The 13360-nt window shown below is 47.9% G+C and overlaps 1 long non-coding RNA gene across 1 annotated transcript in view; it reads right to left on the bottom strand.

Annotated features, from left to right (window-relative positions):
• The window catches only part of LOC119101530 (uncharacterized), a 34741-nt gene extending 21675 nt beyond the window's left edge, over positions 1 to 13066 (bottom strand). Inside the window, exon 1 of the long non-coding RNA XR_005094573.1 lies at positions 12892 to 13066. This is a non-coding gene — a long non-coding RNA (uncharacterized LOC119101530). The remainder of the gene's footprint in view (positions 1 to 12891) is intronic.
• Between the last annotated feature and the right edge of the window lie 294 nt (positions 13067 to 13360).

The following is a 13360-nucleotide window of genomic DNA, read 5'->3' as shown; positions in this document are numbered from 1 at the left end:
AGGTTGAGGCAGCCCGGCTGAGGCATGGCAGACTGTAGGTTGAGGCAGCCCGGCTGAGGCACGGCAGACTGTATGTCGGGCGGGCCCGGCTGAGGCACGGCAGACTGTATGTCCGGCGGGCCCTGCTGAGAGCAGAGTCCTCCAGGTAATGGCAAACCACTGCGGAGCAACAGTTCCACCTCATCGCCAGCTTTCACGGCTAATGGGAGGAGCCTGCTCGCGGCGCAGCGGGGTGTGTCCCCGGCCAGCGATATCTGACTGAGTTGCTGAGAACGTCGTTCCAACAACGCAATCTGCATATGATAACGTGACAAACTCTGGTCGTCGTTGCAAATGTTTTTGATCTTAGCCCAAGCCCCAAGACCAGCCCCCTCGCCCGTCACCACAAACCACCGGTCCCCTCGCGGGTGACTGCTTTGGTTGTGCAGCATCTTCTCAGGCGGTTTGCTACGATAAAGCTGGGGAGTCGGCCAAATATTTACACGAGTGTGATAAAAACCTCCAGGTTTATGCCCTGAAGTCTGATGCTACGATGACTACACATCTTGCGCCCCTAAGAGACCCGACCACATCACTCGCCGATCCTTGGTGTAGCTGGAGAGGAGGCGGCTCCTCGTGATTTCAGGTCACGTCAATGGCAAGCTCAGTGCGCGGCTGCGGCCGTGGCTAGAGCTTAGCTGAGTGACGACACCTGCATCCGCGTCCCGCACTCACTGGCCCTGCTGTCGTGACTTCCCCTGGTTGGCCGCTGCCTGGAAACAGGCGGATGGTGCAACGAGAACCGGGGAAAGGCTACAGGTAGCGGCCGGTTGCGTCAGCAGCTGCGTCAAAGCACACCCAGAAATCGCGAGTGTCCGGCGTGCCGGTGTTTCCCCTGAGCTGTCGACGCTTGCTGCGCGCTGGTGAGCCCAGCTGCAGGCGCGATGCCAACGACAATATTTTGAGCCATTTCACAGCACCGCAAGCGTCCTGGGGCTTCAGATGACTTTGAGAGTAAGCTATCTCTCCAAGTGCAGGAGACCAAGGGCACATCCATTCCATTGATCGGTGTCTGAGCCCGCAAGCTGTTTTGATTCAGAGAATCGTCTATTGAGCATGGCTGAGCACGCCCGCAAGGTATTAGTCATACCAGTCGGCCTAATTAAGATGACCCCACATGTAATGGTCCCTTTACCATGCCGCTTCAGTCCAAATTCCCTCTGGTTGGCTGCTTAGATTCTGAATAAGTCCTAAAAATAACACCACTGAACCGACGGATCTATGGCTGGCGCTGAGGTTTACATGACCTGCTGCGCACGCCGATCCAAACGTTTGCAAGTACGGTTGTCCATTTTCCCCGTCTTTAGCACGCGCACGAGTGGCCGGCTAGGTACCCTTCGCTCGAGTGGCGGTTCAATTTGACCCCAACTAAGATCCCGGGCACTAAGAAAGCGAGAGACAACCAAATTTACAGGGTGTGTTGACCTGTACGTAAACTCACTTAGGTCAAAGTTTTATATTCCTAGATTATGACCTTAGGGTCAAAAAGGTCAAACAAGGTCAAATTCCAGGTTGGTCTCGAAAGTGCCCTCAGAACCTAGATAACCGTTTCTAAGTAAAAGGTCGCATGCTCATTTAAGGTCAGTGACCTTTTTTGACTTTTTGAAGGTCAAGACGACCAAAATAACACAAGATTGCTTTGAGTTGTGCACTTGACTAAGCGACAAAGATTACGCTAGACAGTATGTTCCTAAAAGGTCATTGTAGGTTATTTGGGTCATTGTAGGTTAATGACCTATTCTGACCACTGAGAAGTTCATGGATGATGTATAATGCGGTTCCTGCTTCAATAAATTCGAAAAGAGCACCAGAAACTATCCCATACAGAAGCCCTAGAGTAACAAAACAGGTTGGTTTTGACATTGGTGTGTCCTACATACCTGACCTTAGGTCAATGTAATTTGCTCATTCAACTGTTGTGTTGCCTAATAAAGCATTTCAGAGATGTATGGCTTCGTCTAACACTCCGTTGTTGGATCAGACTGAAGGATTCTCTAGAAATTGCCTTTGCTGAAACCATGGCCTGACTTGTGGTATAGGTCAGCGACCTTGCTAGGTACATCTAAAGTTTTGGTGCCAAACGATCCGCTATTCAATTGTTTACGACTGTGTAAAATTTATTACGGCCACGCCGTGCCGCTCGGAAACCATTTTGGAAGAACCTTCCGGGGTGGGCTCAATTTGACCCCCACCCGAGCGCGTGTTAAAAGATGTTTATTTCGAGAGCTTTTATCCTGGATAGCCGAGATAAGTAGCCAGTTTGGTTCCTTAATATTCGTTTTTCATAATTGGAAGTTTTGTGCTTCCCATGTTTATCTAACTTGACATATACTAAATATGCTAAATTTGATCTAAATGTTTCCAGGGAAATGAAGTTCTGTCGGTATTGTAGTGCTGTGGGGCTGACCCGCCTGAGCTTGCTTGAACAGCTTGCATACAAAGATCTACCAACTGTTCGATCACAGTTACCGCGCACTCAAAAATGTGATGCGTTTTCTGAAATTTCCAAGACGGTAATGTCGGCGGCTGCTCGACGTATATCCATCACGAGTTTGACATAACTGGTCGGGCCGGCGGCCGAAGTTACGCAATGTTTGGTTGGTTGGCATTACGACAAGCTCGGCTTACAGGCTTGCCGTAACTACAGCCCTGCGTGTTTAAACACACGAAGTGGGCTTCCAAGCTGCCGGGTAACACGTTTAGCCTTATCACAACAGTCGGCTCCGCAGCGGTAATAAAATGTGGCGCACGTTAGCCTTATCACAACAGTCGGCCCCGCACGAGGAATAAAACGCCCGTCCACTTTGTGACCCTTCAATTATTTTGAAAGCTGCTACAAAGAACTGGCCCCGTCACATTCCATCCCAATTTCCCCACATTTTCAAACCCATGATAATAAGCTTGGCGGTGGATACTGGGAGAATGACTTTCATCTAATTGTCATTTATAGTAAGTACACACCAAACGCCAAGACGAATAGCGCGCACCTTTGAATCATTCACTTCAACCCATGCATCGTTCATGCCAAAAAGTCTCGTATGTGAGCGAGCGTGACGTGTGGCTCATTTACTGCCAGTACTTCGTGGCTGAATGACCCATGAAGCGAACAGTGTATATTAGGGCATCCTTGGCGAATTGTACGCATTTTTGAGACAGCAGCGCTGTTAAACATATCCAGTTTTGTGTACTTTTAAGTTAACGCAGTGCGACATGCTTTGTAAGAAGTAATGACGGAAACACAGCCGTTTTGCATCTGTAAAAATTTCCTGAAAACATTGGGAGATTTCACAGACGTACTTGACGTCCACCTCAAGAGTTAACATAGTCATATGGGTGTTGCTAGACCATCCAAATGCCAAATTGCACCTCTCAAAATATGTGGATCTCGAGACTAAAAAAAGTCCCGACATTTTCAGCATTAATCAAGAAAACTTGAAACCGTGCACAAAACACTGAAGATTATTTTCGTTCGGACCTTACCGACCACATGTGTTCAAACTCCTTCAAGTCATAGGAGATGGCGTTTTATATCTTCTCACTACGACTCTCGCCTGCAATGTTTCTTTGCACCGTAATGTTGGTTTGAGCCCCAAGATTTGTACGGGAAATGTTAAATATTATTTCAAGCCGATTTTTTTGGTTACATTTCAATGACTGACTACATAATGCTGCGGAAACGGAGAACCATTTGAGATCTGGCACAATTAAAAAAGAGCATTTTGTCAAAGAAGTGGTCCTAGTCCGTCGAGACACGCCGATTTACGTTGTTGGGTTAAAGGAATGAAGGAAAGGTTGTTGCACCCCCGGCACAGCCATCCCCATCATTTACACAAATCAACGATGGTATCGCAAGGCAAAGTCATATCTTACATTGCCTATGGGCAATGCCTCCAGGGAAGCAGCCAGGGCTTGCGACGTGTGGGCTATGATTATTTAGGACAAATTCCACTTCTATTCATAGCACCCTACGCACTGCGAAGAGACCACAGACACCACAAGGATGAACCGGTCCGGCCGAACCGGTGTCATGTCATGTCATTTTCGCCCGCGGGGCTGCGCGGACGAAAATAAGCCGGTGTCAGTTGCGGGTGTCAATTTGCATTCTTTTGTGAGGGCCTTGCCCACGCCCCCCCCCCGCCCCAATGTTGCGTTGGGCTCCCTAATACTGCCGTGCCCCGATCACTTCCCCATCTTCTGGGCTGGAGCATCACAAACACGTAAAAAAGGTTCGATGTCACATCAATGCATGTTCCTATTGAGTCTCCCGTGCAGTGGCGTCGTCATGGAAGACCAGAGGGTCAACTTAACCCTAGAATTTCAATTTTTTCTCAGATGTGGATGAAATTTAGGGGCTGGTGTAAACCATTTCATTTATGACGTTTTGTGTGCGTTGGCTGCCAAACATAAGTCTAAACGCTTTTATATCCGCAGCCTACACATAATGTTTGACGCTTTTATCCTACCCAAGATGGGCTACGAATCTAGCATTGTTTTACTTGGCATCCGGATTTTTCGGTTGTAGGGCTTCGTAAAACATAAAAATCAGGTAGCTTTTTGTTGTTATTTCGGTTTCGTTAGATCACATTAGGATCCGGTCAAGATACAGTGTCCATCAGTGCCCAGTTCTCTTGGCCCAGCTTAGCTACGAAATGAAAAGCGACACAGAACACAAAAATCTCACCGGGAAAGATTTTAAATCGGGTTCCTTAATAAAAACAATGATTGCTAGCACTCTGCCATCTCATGTTATAATGAGGGTTCAACAGGCGAAATTTGCCTTGTGCCCTTATCTAAATGGCACGAAAAAACGTTTTCCATCCAATGCAACTACAAGACTCTCAACACCGCTGTAACCAGGCTGACATCGTCAAGCTAACGGCCAAATGCCCTTTTTGGCGAACCCTATAGCAACGCTTGTTCAGGAAGTAGAATCCAGCACCACGCGTTTCGCCACATCACGAATGTGACCAGCATAACAAAACATAACTTCAGCGCTCTCCCGATGTTACGGCTAGCCAGCGACGGCTGGCACATTTGCATGGGGTAATGCTTGTTCTTTGGCGAGCTTTCCTTTTGTCTTGAAGTCAACGGGTTCGTAAAAAGGCGACGTCTCCACACTGTCGCTTAACGAGTTAGAGTGGTAAGAAACATCACAAGTTATACCATTTGCGTGGCGATTTTACGAAAAAGGTTTGAGCTTTGCCAGTTATTCTGTCGCCAATGTATGCCATAATCTTATTACTCTCTTTTACCATTGTCGGGTAATTCACCGATATGGATTTAAATCGAATTCGTAGACTGCGAGGAAGCAACTGATCAGTGTATAGCAGATATTGATGCCATTTAGCAATGCGAAATCTTGGGCATTAAAGTCACACTTATTTTATAGGTTGTTTCGTTGTCACCTCGTAGTGCTGATAAAGAGCTAGCCTAAATACCTGAAAATTGCTTACATAGTACGAAATACGTTTAATCGACGGATATTAGCTTGTACCTCATGAGTGCAACAACAATGTCCCAATAAGTATGCATGTCGCGGTCCTCTTGATAGCACATGCGTTGTCTACACCACAGCTATATCAAACTTTGTGTCACCGCTGCTTGTGTAGCATTTTTAGTATCTAATTGAAGCAGCTCACTTTTACCCTCAATGTCTCACTAAATACAAGCATTGGGCAATGCGAATTGTTGGTGCCATGATATACAGCTGAGCTAAAAAATGTGGCACGACGCCAACCTTGCACCAAAATTGTCACGCACATCCTGCATGTCACACAAAATCGCAACATAAATAAAGCAGTACTGCTTTACGTGCGAGGCGCTGGGACCTTTATCCAACAACAAAAAGACAACTGTACTAGGTTGTGTAACTTGGCCAAATGGCTTGGCCCCAAAGAGGGGTGAAAAAGTCTCTGATTTACCGGATGTGGTCGCTGATAAAAGCTAACACTTTTGCGAGCCAGTCAGTAACAAAATTACGCAAATGGGAACAATTTAGTATGGGCAAGTGGAGCCATAAGATATTTCCAAACATAGTAGCTTTAATCAGGATAACTTTTGAAAGAGGGCATAAAATATCCTACAAACTATACTCTGTCGGTGCTGACGTCATATACCAGTCGTGTCACCGTATTTTTCAATACCCCTCAGATCAGTGCTTTTCACGGATTTTTCAGCCAAGATTCGCTTCACATATTAATCAGCATAAAATGTCACATAACTGGACAAATTACCAGTCGTATGAATCATGGTTGGTCACGGCATTTTTGCGACGAACGTGATCAGCTTGCTACGCGGCGTTTTTAGGAGTCATGCCATTTGAGACACATGGGCTCGAGTACTCGCCACGCGGTAATGAATTGGGTTCCGTGCAAGGTTGTGGGCTGCCGTCGGTTGTGTTCATGTCGTGACAAGGTGACTGGCTTGAAGAAAAACGTACCCAATCGTTAATTTTCTAAGGCTCTGTGCGACTTTTCTAAGGATATACCTTGGAAGGCGTGCCTTAAAATAACATTAGAGTCCTGCTGAACTAGGAGGATTGTTGTTCGCGCATACCCGAACTAAAGCTTTAGAGGTCAACGGAGCAGATTGGAACGGCATACGCCGAGGATTCATCCGGGTCTTTCTGCTGTTGAGAGGAGCAGTGGCTTTGAGGTAAGTTCCCAAACATCGCTGGTGTAGGTCTCTCACATTGCCCGTCGCGCCTCATATTTAGCGTTGTGACCGGCGGACGGGCGTGATATAAACGCTTTCATTGTCATCATGTTGTACATAGCACGAGTGTCGATGTCTTAAAATGATTGCGGGGCAGAGTCGTGGAAGTCGTCATAAGGAAAGAGGTTCCAAATCTTTTCGTATTCCGTGCTTTATGTTCTGCCTTTATTTTAGACATGTATACATAGACACTTAAACATTTTTTAAAGCTCATTTGCGTAGCCACAGCAGTCATACATGGGCGCCTTGTGAATTGCATCACCTTCCGGTAAAGGTACCTGTGGCTATCACAACCCATTTACACACAGATTCTTGACACACCAAAATGACTTCGATAAGACAAATGCATCTTAGTGAATATTAGTGTGAGCAAATTCATGTTAGCTCTTATTAATGTTAATTCCGTGCATAATTCAAGACTATGGTGCTCAGCCTTTCCTCCAGTGCGCTTAGGCAGATAATCTCCTATTTGCGTTTTTAAGTGGAAAAAAGGAAATAAGGCTTTTCATTCTAGCATTTCTTAAACCACCGTTGGTTTTCAGTTTACAATGTTTTAGCGAATTCATTCTAAGCCGATAATACTCATGGACCGTGTCGGAATTTTCTGGGTTGTACAGAGACATCGTAAACGGGCATCTCACATCGAAATGAGGTCGTGAGCCTGCATTCCTATCGGCCTGTTTTGGTCTCAAAATTATCATCTTCGTGCGGAATCGAGTAGTCGAAGAATTACATAGCACAGTTATGACCATGCGCGTTCGCAAGTCTTCCAACAAAACCTCGGCGCACGACGTTGCATCTCCGGAGGCCGTGCGGCGTCGATCCTGCGTTTAACATTGAGCGGTGGCCGACGGCCGGACGAAAACCACAACGTTTCTGGAGAAAGTGCTTATAAATGCCTTTGATGCTAATTGGAAAGCTTAGAAGGCGTCCCGGGAGCGTGCTTTGCCCGTACAATTTTAGATTGATGATAGAAACGGACTGGCACTCACATCACCCCGAACCGGCGCCAGAATTTGATGGTAGAACTAGACAAGTAAAGGTAGAGTCTCTATTTTTGTGTTGCTGTCGCTGTCTATCTTGTCAGAGGATAGGCTCATAATTCTGAACGGTACGAATTGATTTTCAACGACTTTTGTGACGTCATGCTCAGATGAGTTCATCTGACTGAGGTAATCGCACTGTAAAAGCTGCAAGTTCATACCAGGCTACTTCAGTATTTTCCGTTTTTTCTTGCATGATGCATGCCTTAAACTATACGATTAAGGCGTCTTGTTAATTCTGATATAGTTTTGTGTTATTGTCTTAGTGTTTTGGCATTAATCGGTGATGTTTAAAGATCCATACACTACCGCAAGTTGCGTTATTTTGCCACGATACGACACGATGCATTGTCGGAAATGAGAGACAAGCTGGTCAAGCCGGCATCCAAATACGTGAACAATGCAACAAATATAAAATATTGACAATCGATACCACGCAACTAAACCGATAGCGGCAGTCACTTGACAACGACCATCAAAACAGTACTAGCGGTGTCGAACGTGCCTACCGCTAGTGTTTTGCTGCAGCCTCCATTCCGCCTCGCATCGACCAGCCGGGGGTCTCCGAAGCAGCGGCTAGGAGTCGCGCACACCAACTCGCTGTCTTTGCTCTCAAAGCCGTACCCGTCCCAGAACGTCTGAAGCCACATAACATCGGCCCTGCGTCGATTATCGAAACCTGGCCTCGACGATCGACGCTAAACAACATGATAATGATGCCCAACAACATCTTCTGCCGAGGCAGAGCGAAGAAGCGTTGAACAGCAGTTCTGTAGTTTCCTATTCAATTGAATGGAAATCCCACTCTATTGCGTTGAGAGGAAAGTGGGGTAAATTAGGAAATAAAAAAAATTCTTGTGTATTTAAGCCTAGGGTTTCCTCGCCCAGCCCCTGGCCTATTTTGCGACACTACACCCTTGCGGTGGAGGCTAAACGACCATGACGCGCGACCGATTCGCCACCAGATTACTCCAGTGTCAGGCCTGTGATTCAAGACCCACTTCCCAAACAGGGACAAGACCGAGGCCCGCGATTTACATCAGCCAGGCCCCCTGAAACAATAAAAGGGCACCTGCGTCGATCTGGGTATCACAGTGTACAACAAGGGTCCTATATGGCAAGGAGCCCAGAATCGAACACAGTCCTGCAGTGTTTAAGGTGGTCGCAAAGGGGCCCAAAGGGCCCTCAGGATCGACGATGAAGGGCCCGTTTGGAAGGTGCGAAGGGTTGGCTGTAGATTACATGAAGGACCTCAGCCTGCAGGGCAGGGCCCTCAAATTTCCGTCAGTGGGCCTCTTGCACCGATTGGGGACACACTTGGACAATACGGGCCTGCATTAGCCGGGGACCTCTGACAATGGCAGTGGATATGGTCATTTACCGGTGAGAGTCAGACATAAAGCAATGAAGACCGTATGTCAGTCAGGGGTTCCATTACAGATCGGGGAGTTCTCCATCCTATTTCAGCGAGTGGTCTGTTATGCTAAATTGGAGTCTCTGTGCCAATTATTGGACACCTGCATCGATAAATAATCTGTTTTGCGTCAATGAGGACCCCTGCGTCAATCTGGGTCCAAATTTCCGAGTCAGGGGGCCCCGGCGTCAGGAAGGCGACCAATGTACACGCAGTCATGCTCCTGTGTCACCAGAAAGGCAGCCTGAAGGTATGCCAGGCTGAAGCGGAATGACCCTTGCGCCTCTGACCGGGAAACATGATGTGCCCCTTGTGTTCTACCCGGTGTTCTCCTTGCCAGAAGGAGGTAAGGGGTTTCTTAGTGTTAAATAGGGCGGACAAAAAAGGGGTAAAAAATTAAAAGAAGCCAACGCAAACGAAGATGTCCAAACAGAGGTGTCACTTTGCATGCTTTCTTAGGCTGGAGCTCCCGTGCTGGCTTTAAGGGACTGCTCCACATTTGAAGACACCAAGGCAAGCATCAGAGATGATGAAATCAGCTCACGTACACCTATAAGCATACTTCTAAGTTGAAAAGACTGCTCAGCACAACCCAGTCTCCTGATTAAATAAACTTACTTCGCGTTGTGTCATTGTTTGATTACGTCATGAAACTTTTGCATGTCGCTGAGGTGTCGCCAAACCAGCTGTGCGAGATAGCACCCTGGCCCTCACGTATAGTACTTCAACGTACCGAAAGATGGCAGTGGCGGTGCTGGAAGCGCTCGGAGAGCCAAATATCGTTATGCCCTCGTGTTTTCACCCTTTGTCGTGGTATGCTTGCCCATTTATCACCGAGTTCAAGGAGCTAACTAGCATTCATATACTCGGCTGTGACATTTTTCTATCACAAGTGTTATTTCCGTAATAAATAGCAGCCGTGTCCAACTTCTTATATCAAAACACGATAAGTTATTCCCATATCTTCAAAACGTGGTAAGTGATTCAAACTTCTACAGCTTTCCCCATATTGAATGAGGGCCAATTGACATCCACTAGAGTTGGAAATCATGCTCATGGATGCCAGATCTGAATGGCTCGACAAAAATCCTCTTGACCTTGAATTCCGCAGAGCCTATGGGGTGACAGGATTTGAATGACGTTGCTTTCGCGTCGTGCATGCCTGAATGACACTGTATTAGTGTGCACGAACTAGTCTGCACATCTTCGCGGGCGTGTGGCTCAGAAACTAGATGGCTTTAAGTCTTGAGAAGGGTAAGGCTGTGAACTGCACCGAATGATGTTCAAAATGACTCAATAGTTCAAAACCCCATAAAGTCTGGAACACTTACTTTAAAACCCGTTCGATGCTCTATTGAACCTCCGTCCCCGAGGCATATGAGCAAAAGACGGGAACGCTGGGCCAGTGGAATGCAGCTAGTGACTGAAACGGCTGCTACAGTTGGTCCTCAGCGTATCACTATCTATACCATCATCCACATCTTATCATGATCACGGTAGCATGGGCTTCAAATGGGAAGTTATTCTTCACCATCGGAACAAATTTGGGATCAACCAAATATTTGTTTCTTTTTAGTTCAAATTTGAAATCAGCGACAGCAACTCAGTGGTCAAAATCTGGAGAGAAATCATAATTTAAGGGTAGGTTAGGTCAACTTTGCTGACTCAGCCTCCTCCCCACCAACACATGTTAGAAAGCTACACCCCTGCGTTCATCCTAGCTCCAGAGCAACCTGTCAAACCAATTACATAACAAAATAATTGGGCCTGCACGCTTGCAATCCTAGAAGCAAGAACACTGATGACCGAGGTTGTAGTTCCCATCAAACCGAGCGGCCTTGGCGGGTCAACACCGGGCGGCGGACGCCTGACGCGCGAGAACAGCCGTCGTGGAACAATACCTCCAAAAATCTTTGAAAATGAATGAGTTCCATTCACAATTATACTGGGGCGTAAATTTCACGTGTAAAACCTCCGGAAAATTCTTTAACCGATATAAAGCGCAAACAACAAGAAAGAGAGATTTTATGCTTACTTGTTTAGTTCCAACACAAATTTCCACCACCGGCTCACAGTACTATGAATGCTAATCCGGTGTTATTAAAAATACATAAATCATGCAGGTAAAACATGCACCGGACTCCCTTCTAAAAATACGCACTAACGTTTTCATCCTGATACACAACAGTCTGCCTCTGATTCAGGAACGGTTTCAAAATCCAGCCAAGTTTTCCCATAACAGGGCATCCTGATCCGTAGCCACGGTCATCTGATGCATTTAACGACGGTGCCTCCTGACCCCGAATACGGGCCTCTAAACCCAAAACAGGGACCTCCTAGTTCGTAAGGAGGACCTCCCGAACCAGCACAGGAGCCTTCTTAGCGCAGCATTGGGCTTTCTTCTCCAGCTCATGGGAGCTTGTATTCATAAAGGTAGCCTAATTATCCATGAAACGGACCTCTTGATGTAGCAAATGACCCTCTGCGCCCGATTTATTGCTCCCTAGCTCAGTTCTAAGGGAGTGTCCCATATTTGCGTGGGTTTCAACCGATATAGCCATCTGGAAGATCATTCGGTGCGGTTCACAGCCCTGCCCTTCTTACGGCGCAAAACACTAGTTTTCTGCGCTACACTCCATCGAGGAATGTGCACACTATTTAGTAGCCCATTTCATGGTCAGTCAGTCATCCATAACGTTAAAATGACGTCAGTCGAATCCTGCCATTCCATTAAGCATACTGCGATTGACGCCGAAAAATAATTTACTTGTCGAGTCGTTCGTATCTGGCGTTCGAAGAACATGTTTACTAACCAGCATATAAAAAGGAATTGGATTGTCTAGAACATATCAAAGAAGGAATTACGTCGTCTAGAGCAGTATTTTCCGCTGAACAGCACACCAATAGTTCTACGTGGGCTCATTCCGTCATATCTGACACTGGCTTTGATATGTTCAGCTGTGGGCATTCCCCTTAAAGGCAGTCCTGGAACTCCACTCTGGTAATTCAGGGCTAGCTAAAACGCCTTTAGTTTAGAAAAAGCAGCTCCCAAAATTGTTGAGGGTGGCAAAAGCATACTAAAGCCCCCCCCAGCCGGAGGGTAGGGGAGGGGGCGCTTGTCTCCTCTGCACTCCCTGCTGCGCCACCCCCGCATCCGGGTACCGCACACAACTCAACAATCTGCAGATCTTTTCACTAAACTGCTAATGCTGGGCTTAGCATGTCACTGCCCATGGTAGTCAATGAGGTTTAAAACTGATGTGAGTTTCCTGATTACCAGACTGCGGAATCGAGTTCAACATTGTGGTGCTGGAAGAACGGCTCTCGATCGTTACGGCGGCGAGAGTTAAGTATCATCCCTCCCCTTTGACTGCGCCCGTGATGGCGCCACACCATGTGGCCGTTGCCATCGGGTGGTCAGTCGATCTCCGCGACTGCGGTCAGCCCTGTCGATATTTCACACGGGATCGGCATATGAACAGGAAAATACCCCCCAATCGAATTGCATATGACTGGTTTTCAAGCTCCCAAATGAAATGTGCGAGTCAACGACAATTCGTTTCCGGCCCACATGCGGTGGTGGAACAAGTCTGCGTTAAGGGCAGTTTCACGTAACTGAGCTCCTCCCAGCTGGCATCGCGCACAGCGTCCGCGCCGTGCTGCCCGCTGCCGTCCACTCACCTGGCACTTGCGCGTGAGAAACATTAGCCGCCGCGCCGGTGTGCCGCGCGCCGCCGTCGACCTCAGGTCGCCGTCGAGGTCATGACCCGCCGCTTCCGGCACGCACACATTGGCCGACAGCTTTCACATGGCACGCTGCCCGGTCGAGAGCAGCGCAGCTGTTTTTACCTCACGCCCGACCGGCCCACTGGCGGGCGGCGCGGGCGAAAATCAATAATGCACCGACGACGGGCTGCTCTCGCGCCCGCGCCGCTCTGTCCTCGCACTCTCTCCGCGGGGGGCCGCTCTCTCCGCCGGCTCGCCGCGGCGGGACACGGCCCGGGTCGATCACAGCGGAGAAAAAACGGTCCCCGGGACCGGGACGGGCCTGGGAGGGGGGAGGGGGGACGCAGAATCGGGCCGAAATCGGGACCGGACTAGGACTAGGGACAGGGCTGGGACCGATGTCTGGCTGAACTATGACTGGGCC

Source organism: Pollicipes pollicipes, unplaced genomic scaffold (genome assembly GCF_011947565.3).
Source record: "Pollicipes pollicipes isolate AB1234 unplaced genomic scaffold, Ppol_2.1 Scaffold_4881;HRSCAF=5763_pilon_pilon_pilon, whole genome shotgun sequence".
Lineage (NCBI taxonomy): Eukaryota > Metazoa > Arthropoda > Thecostraca > Pollicipedomorpha > Pollicipedidae > Pollicipes > Pollicipes pollicipes.
Note: the sequence above shows the minus strand (reverse complement) of the source record. Positions and strands in the feature narration are given on the sequence as shown.